Genomic DNA, 10,908 nt, shown 5'->3' on the forward strand with positions numbered 1-10,908 from the left:
GGTTATTGTGGCTCTTCCATGACCATACTATATGACATTGTCATATACACTAGTGGAGTACTATGAATTTTATTGATTCATAAATCCATGATTTGCCAAACATAGTAAATACTCTAATTTTTTAAACTTTCACCATAGTTTATACTCCCACTATCCATGTGTACTATCACATGTTGGTCACCACCTTATCATTTTAGATCAATATATTCAGATAGTCGTATATGTGACTGACCATATTGCATTTGATACAAAAACTTTAAAAATATAAAAAATATATTTTCATGTATTTATACAATCATACTATAGGAAACATCATTTATAATGATTATTTATCATCATATACAAATAAATATCTTCACATGCATGTGTAAAATTATAATTCAGCTTCCACTTTTTTAATGCATTGCATTTAAGTAATATTTGCATTAAGTCATGACATCATGAGGTTTTGCATACACTAGCTGAACTTTTCCTTCATGATATATTATAATCATTAGGATACTCACAGACTAGGTTGATTTTTCATCACGAAGTAAAGCATAAATCTTTATATCCAAAATCAATTTTGGATATACACCATATTTATATCCAATGAGAGTTATCTTATTATCATTTGGATATGCCAAATATAATAAGCCAATTCTAAGGCTTTAATCAAACCACAAGTTTGAACATTTAAATTTAAATCCTTTATCGGATCCATATATATATATATATATATATATATATATATATATATATATATATATATATATTATTAGATTTGTAGAAGTCTATATCCAAATCTGGCATGAGATGGTATCTATCAAGTCCAACACGATCCATATTAAAATGGAACTCCATACAACCATAAATAAAATAATAGATCACGCAGGATTTGACCATAATCCAAATCCATATCCAAAATCATATCTTTCAAATGCAAATGAATCCATATTACACATTCAGCATTCTACTTATCTGGATCTAATCGTGTCAAACTCAGACCCATACAAAAATATATATCATTATTAGGTCCAAATATCTAACTTGATACTATCTAGATTCAACATAAAACTTGGATAAAATCTAGATCCATACAATATATCTGACAATATATATATATATATATATATATATATATATATATATATATATATATATATAGATATATATATATATAGATATATATATATATAGATATATATGTATATATATATATATATATATATGTCTTTGGATCAAATCTGGATTCATATTTCATATCTAGGCATAACAGTTATTTGAATTCAATCACAAAACTGAATCATACTAGATTTGTATCTCATATCCAGGCATCCGGACCCAACACTAGATCCATTCAATAAGAGAATCTAATAGCATAGCCTGGATCTAAACTCATTCAATTTGATCTATACTCAATCATCTTGATCTTATTCTTATTTTGATATATCCAGATCCATACAGATTTAACCATATCCATAATATTTTACTATATCAAATCAAGGTTTGTGTCACCTTATTCGATCCAAACATATGATCTAATACCGATCAAATTCAATCTTGACACAAACATTATATTTAACAGATCTTATAATTAAACTTGATCTATATAAAAAATTGGATCAATACAAACCATACTAGATCCAGATATTAACATGAACAGAATATTAATGCATATATTAAAATATATGCAAACACAATATTTTTGGACCCAAAAATATCAGAGTAGAGATATAAAGCAAATCATGACTAGGTCCAAAAAAGTTTTACCAGATTCAACCAAGTTTATAAGAAGCTACTTGAATAGTTTGACCCAATCCAGATCCAAACTTGTCTGAGATATTCTACTAACCAGAAGCACTCTTATGCAAAATCAAAAAAGTCAAAACAGTTCTGGGTAAAATCAACAAACCAGAACATTAAAAAGATGTTTAGAACTTTCTGAGTTAAATAGAAAACTTTAAGTGGTTTTCTGTAATTTTATAAAAAAATTAGGGATATTCTAGAAAAATTGGACACAACAAACATGTCTCAAATAATATCCAGAGAACAGTCTGTTTCTACAATTACCCAAAAATAGAGGCCTCTATTTTGTAAAACAAAGGTTCAAAGTCAAAATAAAGTAGAAAGATAAGAGCAAATTCGTATAATTTGCTCAAAAAGAATAACCCTTATTTTATTTTTTATTTTTTATTTTTATCTTTCACCTTCACCCTTTAATGGGAACCCGATTAGGGTTCCCCCTTTTACCAAAGGGAAGCGATAGTAGGTGGTTGATGCCTCGCTTTGTCCATGGCCGCCTGCCATGGTTTTTTGTGCAATTGTTGGCGAGATCATCTCCTACGTTATTGCTTCCTCGCCCAGCGTCTCCACCAATCGCATCGTTTCAACCTCTGAAAAAGGTCATCTATGACCTGTCTCAAGCTGCCCCTACAACTCCTTCACCTCTGACGGCATCTTCGCGAAACTCTGGACAAAAGGGGAAAAAGTATTGGGAGGTTCAGAAGGGCATTATGTGTGTCGGTTTGCTATCATTTTGAGGAGGTCTTCCACCATCCGCCGGATGTTTAGTGAGCAGTTACTCTGCATCACCAGTAGAAAGTTCATCGGTGCATTGATGCCCTTCAGCAGCCTCCTGATGATCGCCGTGATGCAATCCGGTGACTCGCAGATCGTCGTCCGTCCCTTGGTGCACGATGAGATGAGATCCAACACCGCCTTTAATTTCCTCTGCGTCTTTGCCAAAATCCGATCGAAGGAGGATCCTTTCGACAGTCGTAACTACATCAAGCAGGATGATTCAGGCCTCTGTCGAGGGGTACTCTTGTAGTTTCCACCAAAACTAGGGTTCTTGGTGATACCATGAAAACAACGAAGAAATAGAGGGTGCTTTCTCTCTGAGATGATCGTGAATCAATGAATGTCGCAGATCTCAATCGTACCTATACCTCCACTGGCTCACCGAAAACTCCATCTAACAGTCAACTGAGTCATCCATTCAAGGCAACGGGAGGATCATCTCAGGTGGCATTCCTTCGCCTGAAAATCAAAGGGTTTGGCCTTGGCACCGTAGACGCCCTTCACAATATCTACGAACAAGTGTTTCAAAGGCATGGATTCGTCAACCCAGACATCGCTGGCGGAGGAAAGCGTCGACCTTTCAGCGGGGCTCCCATCGGCAAGGATAAGGGAGACGATTTGGGAGGAGATGGAGTTGAGCTCTTCATCGCTCTTCGCCCTAAGGAACAAGAGGACCTGCTTGACCGTCTGTCCCTTTGATCTAATGGCCACCATGGATAGGATGATGTGGATGGTCAGAGGGGAGAAGATGAAGTTGGTCTCCTTTGCTTCGTTCAGAGCGACTCGGCTCGCCAAATGCAAAGACGAATCAGTTTGGTTCTGGATCAACTTGTAGATATCCATAGACTCTTCTATTATCTTTCTTTCTTTCTTTCTTTCTTTCTTTCTTTCTTTCTTTCTTTCTTTGCTTTTGACAGAAATGCATCAGAAAATCTGACTGTCAGTTGAAAAAAAAAAGATATGCAAGAGGCAACAAGTTGTGTGGCAGGGTGCAACTCTGTCTGTCTTGCTAGTTGAACAGGAGGCCCACCGTGGTCAATCGCAACTATTTGACAGAGAGAAATAGAAGAGCATAAGGGCAGGGGAGCAGGATGGTCAACGCCAGTGAGATGTGCAGGAGGCAGCAAGGGCTTTATCATTGGACCCATGCGACAGAAAAGATACCCTCTGACACCATCGTGCACACCGAAAAAACCAGGCTCTGATACCACTGTTAGAATTAGGATCGTGGTGTGCATAGTGAAGGTGAGGTAAAGGAGAAGGGGATAGGTTGAGATTAACGACCTGCTTCAGGGGAATTTCTCAATATCATTATCGAGTTCTCTTTGTGTATCTTGCAAAGGCAGGGGAGCTGAGATATTTATCCTTTTCTAGGTAGCCGTTACTAAACCATAACCGACTCATTGGATTCTCAAACATGCTAAAAATTCAATGTAAAGTGGGTCCACCACTATCCTGTGGTTCATATCTCAATGACCCACTACTCAAGTGGGTCATTAGATTCCATGTGACACCCATTGGCCACCCTAGATCTGTACTAAGATCCAACTGCTTGTGATCTCGCTTCAAAATCAAAGGGATCGATAGTTGAATCTGCAATCATGAGATCATCTCATACTTTCAAACAGTATCTTACCAACGATGGTTTAAAGTCTCAAAATTAAACCAGGTTCGGTTACCACCTCATTAATGCCCCTTTATTAAGTTGGTACTCGAGAGCACTAAGAGATGGTGCATGCACAGAAGGACAGAACTGGAGATGCTTAATGTGAATGAGAAGTGACTCCTTTGCTTGTGTAGCTTGCTTAAGTTTTCCTTTTCTTCACGTCGTTTTTGTGCAATGTACTCCTCCTCACAAATGGAAGGAGAGCTGATCCTTAGGGTATGTATTCTCTTCATTTCTGTTTTCTTTTAATAAGTAAATTTTACTTTCCTTAAAAAAAAAATGGATCTGAGGGAACGATCGAGAGATGGATGGGTACAAGAGTGAGATGAGCTCTCGATTACTTTTGATTTTATCCGCTGTTTTTTTAAATTACTTTTGATTTTGTGCAAAAATAAAACAGACAGGTTGAAGATCCAGGGATCGTTTAAGTGCTTTGTCTATATGACACAGGCCAATCATATGACAGCAATCCATGGGACCCACAACAACAGAATGCAGGCCTCACTCAAAATGCTGTCATGTAATTGGTCTGTGAAACGTACACGGGCAATTGAGCAATCCATGTATCCCCACACTTTAATGTACTGATCCATCTTATATAGAGTTGGGAGTCAAAACCGACCCAAACCCAATTTGTACCCCAACTGGTTTATAACACCTTAATGGATGCAAAATTAACACCTTAATGGATTATAACTTAGACCAGTAATTAACACCTTAATGGATGCAAAAATGAGTAAATTCAGATAGATTTTTTTTAATAAATACATGTTACTTAGATAAAGTGCTTGAATATGTTTGCTAGGAAATCGTTTCTACTGAACACCGGGTTGAACATCATCTCAAATCCGATCCTCGTTACCTGCCCCACCACTAGGTGCCATAGTGCGCTTATGACCTATGCCACAAAAATATGGCGATATATATATTGAAATATTGCAATATTCTCGTAAGCCGATACTTATCCTCAAAGAATGATATTTTTAAATTATCTCTTATTAGCAAAATGCTCTCTCTCTCTCTCTCTCTCTCTCTCTCTCTCTCTCTCTCTCTCCAACGAACCTTCCCTCTTTATCATAGGAAATAATTAACGAAAGTTTGAAATGTGGATGAATACAAATGCCATGATTGAATTTATCATAGGAAACACTGAACATGTCATTTTCATGGGCGGAAGATGAGAATTTGCTTTTATGTGGTCACGATCATCATGGTGGTGGCGAGAATTTGCTTTTGTCCATGTAAAGACAACCAGAGAGGGAACATCATAGTTTTATCGAGCTGGAGAAGGTACAGCGGTGGACTTGGACTTTTCAAGTTTGCAATGTGCAGCACACAATCCTCTAGTAGTCCATGCATCTTGACTCAACCGAGTCCATTTGGATGCAAACTTTGTTCCCACATTTCACAACTTGAGCTGACTAGAGACAAGTTGGCCAGGCTCGATGTGATATCTCGTCCAAAGTCAATAAGATTCATATACGCGGAGATCACGATTTATAGATGCTTATCATTCAATTCTCATAAGAAACTCCAAAGAAGTCGCTTTCTCCTTTCAGGATCATAACCAAGAATCTGCTTCCCTCCTCCCCCCCATGTGGGTGGGACAATGATGTTGGTGAGAATTTGCAGTATACATGGTATTATATAAGGCAAGAATCACCATATTTTGGGCAAGCCCGAGCCCGATGGCACCTACAGGGTGCACAAGTGTGTTTGCCACTTGGGTTCAACTGCTGCAACCAACTTCATACATGTTGAAGCAATTTGACCTAATTCTATAATATTCCTTTTATCATCTTAGTTATGCGCACTCTTGTCCACACAACTTGTCATCCAAAATAAGCTAAGCAGAACCAAGTTGGTGGTTGCTTCGCAAGTCGGTAAGATCTCTTTCTAGAACTTGCACACCTGATTTTGTGTGCATGTGTTTGTGTGCAATTGACACTTACGATCTTGAAAAGCACCTTACTTTTCAAGATCAGATCCTATCTTTTGGTAAGTAATTTGATCCTCTAAATTGTTGTGATTTTTGAGACCTATGCTTAGGGTCACACTAGGGCGGATATGATATTAATGTGATTAAGAAATGCAAGCAATCACATTAAAACCAACAAAAAAACAAATAACCATAAGACAAGATGATTTTACGTGGTTCGGCAAAACTGCCGACATCCACACAGAGAGTACCAAGAGCCTTTATTAATTAATAGAATCAATCACTAATATAATAAAAAACAAATAAAGTCAAACATAGCAACCATACCTATCATTCAACTCACCAAGAGGATTGATGTGTGCAACTCAAACATTCCACTCCGCCACAAAAAAAAAATTTAACATTCTCTCACTTCTCACACACTAATCTTAAACTCTAAAAGAAGCTTCAAGCATCAGAGAACCGCCCAAGAGAGCACACTCATCTATTTTCTCTCTCTCAAACAAAGAAGTACCTTTTTATATTTTCAAAAGAGTGCACATCTTCTATTTATAATTCTCACAAGTAGAGTCTTTATCCATCAAGAAACCTCATATGGTTCATATTTTTCATATCATATGGGATTCTAAACAAAAGTCCAAAAAGAACTTCTTTATGTGGCAAGGTGAGTCCTAGTCCAATAGGGACTCGTTCAAGCCGCAACCAACATAAACCAATGTTGTCATAATCAGTTTGAGGCCAAAATCGATTTTCAAAATAATTTGGAGAATCAGTTGGCTGATTTAGGCTCCAATTGAATCATTTCTGAATAAGTCATTTTTATGTTTAAAATTTTAAAAATCATAATATGTATATGGTACAAATGTGTTTAATGGGTTTTCGTTCTTTTTTGTTTTATTTTTAAAATTTAACTATACATATGTGATATGTGTTAGAATACAAGTTGAACCCTCCTATGTTGTATGACCTGGACGACCTCAAGAGTCCAAGAATTCTTGCCCCTCTCAAGGTTTCCAAGGTGATCAAGAAGAATGACTCTATCAAGAATCCAAAGATGACATCAGTGTTGTTCAAGAGTTTAAAGTTAGCCCTTGTTCTAGAATGGTTCAAGATCCCAATCTCACACTGGATCAAGATTCCTCAAAGATAATTGTAAATTGTAACAAGGACTCTAATTGAGCCAATATGATAAATCATGTATCTCAAGAGTCTCCTCTCATTGAGAAACTCTAACATTATAAATAAAATGTAAAAGGCTCTCGGGTGATAGTGAGAGAGTCGTTCTTCATGGACGTAGGCATTGCCATTGTCAAACAACGTTAAATATTGTTTTCTCGAATGTGTTTGTGTTCTTTTAATATGCATACTAGATTTTATAGGGATCAGCTCTTGAAACATTCATTTTTGTCACATGGGCGAGTTTTTCAAAGAATCAATGGTCCAAAATCTTTATGAATTTTTAGGCTATAAATATCTTTTTTTATCGAAAACACATGGTCCAAGTGATGATTCCTGAAAAATTGGCCATGCCAAGCACATTTATGAGGTTGGAATCGTGAAAAGAAAAAAAATACTGAAAAGCCAAAAAATACTCATTTTAGTATGTTTCATTAAGCATGCATGCCTCTCTCTCTCTCTAGATCTCTTGTCTTTAATCTTTCATTCTTCTTTTTCTTCTATGTTTTTTTTATATTTCTTCTTCTTCTGCTTTGTTCCTTCTTTTTTTAGTTTTTTCCTTCTTTTTTTTGTGCCTTCTGTTCTTTTCTTTATTCCATTCTTCTTCGGTTCTTTTTTTTTCATCTTTTCCTTCTTTTCTCTTTTTTATTCGATTTCTTTTTTCTTTTCTTTTTATTTTTAATCTTTCTTTCTTCTTTTTCTTCTTCTTTGTTCGTGTCATCTAGCTTTCTTCTTCCTAGTCTTTGTTTCTGTCACTGTGTTTGATGAATGCCATGCATATACGTGTATGTGTGCTTTATGATGTGTGTATAGGATTACATGCGGTGTATGTGCTCTGTTTGTATCCATTGTTTATGGCACATTGTTGTCTTTGGATTCGTTCATCAATCTGATTATATTGTAGAACCCAAAAGACAAATTCCCTCTTATTCGATGGTGCTGCCAGTTGCACACAGTATCTTCAATATTTCTGAGGCTTAAAGGCAAAGGTGAAAGGACGCTCTTAGATAGAGATTCACGCGTTTACAGGTCGAGGTAGGAAAGTTGGAGGGCTTATTCTTTTGAATTCATCTCAACATCATGGGAACCATTTTCAGCGTAAAAATGTGAAGGTGTTACCAAAATTAATATATCACAACCGCATTATTCTCTTTAGAAATTGGAGAAACATCCACTTTTGCTCTTTTTCGAGCATAGAGTGAGTGCATGTCTTCTTCATGCATGTGATCTCTTTCTTCAATCGGTCCTACCATTATCAACAATTAGCTGATGGGGCGATGGTTCTTGTTAAAGTAGCATGCATTGGCTTTTTTGTTTTTGTTTTTTGTTGGAAGCTTCACACTGGCTATTGCATAAGCTATAATCTTTTAACGGGCACGAGTTTTTCATCCGTAATTTAAGAAAAAAAAAAAGGCAGGATATTTCTCAAAGTTGTTTTTTTTAGAAAAATCTTAGGAAATTCTTGGTAATTATAAAAATATTCTACATAAAAACAAGAAAATACATTAGAAAAGAAGTTACCGAACCTGTGTTTTATTTTTTCAATCTTTTTCTATGGCAGTTTTCTATTTTTAATTTGCGAAGAGAGTCTCTCACTTGGACAAGGTCTCCACCCCTGCCCCGCCTCAAGATTAGAACCTCCATCCCCGCCTCCATCCCCGAACGGGGATGGATTTTAACCTTTGTCCCTGCCTCCATCCCCGGTCCGAAACGGGGCGGGGCCCGCTTTCCCCGGGTCCGCTGCCATCCCTAAGTGAGAATTAGAAAAAAAAAAAAAACAAAATACTATTTTTCATATTTGCTTGCATATCAGCAAATATTAACTCTTTCACGTGTCATTCTCTGTCCTTTGCTGCATTTCAGCAGTTCAAATACCAAAATCTGCATCTTGTCACTTTTGACGAGTGCCTCCGTACAATGGGGGATGGGATTGGTGCACGCCCTAGTGTACGGTTGTCACTTGTCAATGGCTCGGGTTGGTATCAGGTACCCGACCTGACCCAACCCGAACAACCAGCTCTAAGAATAATCGGGTCAACCCAAATCCTTTGAGCTTTTATTTTTTATTTTTGCAAGATTTCTTGCATCAACCAGCAAATCCAATTACTTTATATGTATCTTTAAACAAATTAACTTGTCTTTGATTCACTGGATGGGTTTGAGATTTCATTTTCTTTGATCCAACATATCCCGCCCCTAATTAACTCAAGCCAAACTTTTCTTTTTTTTGGATTTATAACCCAAAGAAACTTTACCAACACAAAGACCTGGTCACTCTGGCTCAACCTACCATACCTACAGTCGTTGTGCCATAAGCCTAAAACTCAGAGGCTAAGAACCATTTTTCCCAAGCCTATGCTATGTTTTGGCTTGCACAGAGGGGCCACACTCATGGGAATCAACATTGACTGCCCGTCTAGCAGCCAAGGCCCCACCCCATTGATAAGAAATAATATCGCCCTGATGGGTTAGGTATAGGGATGGCAGTGGGGTGGGGCGGGGGACAAGGTCTCCACCCCCGCCTCCATCGCCAGCGGGGATGGATTTTATCCTCCACCCCCGCCTTCATCCCCATTTCATGTCCTCCATCCCCGGTTCAAACGGGGATGAGGCAGGGCGGGGATATTGCGAGGAAAAGTGGTCGGTGCGGGGTTGGGGAGGGGATGAGGGGGGGAGGGGGGGATCGTGGCGGGGATGGGAAAAGTGCACGTCCATCCCCGCCTCCATCCCCGGACGAGGATGGATTTTAACCTTCGTCTCCCCGTTTCATACCCTTCATCCCCGGTCTAAACGGGGCGAGGCGGGGCGGGGCCCCGCTTTCCCCCAGTTCACTGCCATCCCTAGTTAGGTAGGGTACGGTTTGGGGGCTAAAGAAGCAATATGAAGGCCCAAAAGAGTTAACATAATTGAAACAAGCTTCAGCTGTCAAACAAACAGTCGGAGTTAGGGATGACAGTGGGTCGGGGCCGGGGCCGGGGACAAGGTCTCCACCCCCGCCCTGTTTCAAAATCTGAACCTTCATCCCCGCACCGGGATGGATTTTAACCTCCATCCCCGCTTCATGTGCTCCATCCCCAGTCCAAACAGGGGTGAGGCGGGGCGGTGCCCCATTTCCCCTCGGTCTATAGTCATTCCTTAAAAGATTGGGGGTGGGACGGGGAAAGGTGGGGATTGAGACGAGGACGGGGCAGGGTGGGGGAAAGCGTAAGTCCATCCTCGCCTCCATCCCCGCACGGGGATAGATTTTAACCTTCATCCCTGCCTCCATCCCCATTTCATGCCCTTCATCCTCAGTCCAAACGGGGCGAGGCGGGGCAAGGCCCGGGTATCCCCCGGTCCACTGCCATCCCTAGTCGGGGTTCAACTCTCACAGGCGCTACTCGATAGCACAATAGCCAAAGCAAGGCGACTCTATGGAAAAAAGGGGTGTACCATGGGTTTACATAACCTCTGATTCAAGGGGGTTGTTTGCTCGTTCCTACATGAAAAAAAATAGAATATTGGATTCTAGCTGTGGCGGAGCTAGCCACAATGAGGTCTGACCCAACAAAACACCCTAATAGGG

The 10,908-nt window shown here is 39.0% G+C and overlaps 1 pseudogene; it reads right to left on the bottom strand.

Moving 5' to 3' along the window:
* Positions 1–2,997: 2,997 nt before the first annotated feature.
* LOC149833826 (serpin-ZX pseudogene) lies at positions 2,998–3,405 on the bottom strand (annotated as a pseudogene).
* Positions 3,406–10,908: the final 7,503 nt, after the last annotated feature.

Source organism: Nuphar pumila, chromosome 6, assembly GCF_984573655.1.
Source record: "Nuphar pumila chromosome 6, dmNupPumi1.hap1.1, whole genome shotgun sequence".
In the NCBI taxonomy this organism is placed as follows: domain Eukaryota; kingdom Viridiplantae; phylum Streptophyta; class Magnoliopsida; order Nymphaeales; family Nymphaeaceae; genus Nuphar; species Nuphar pumila.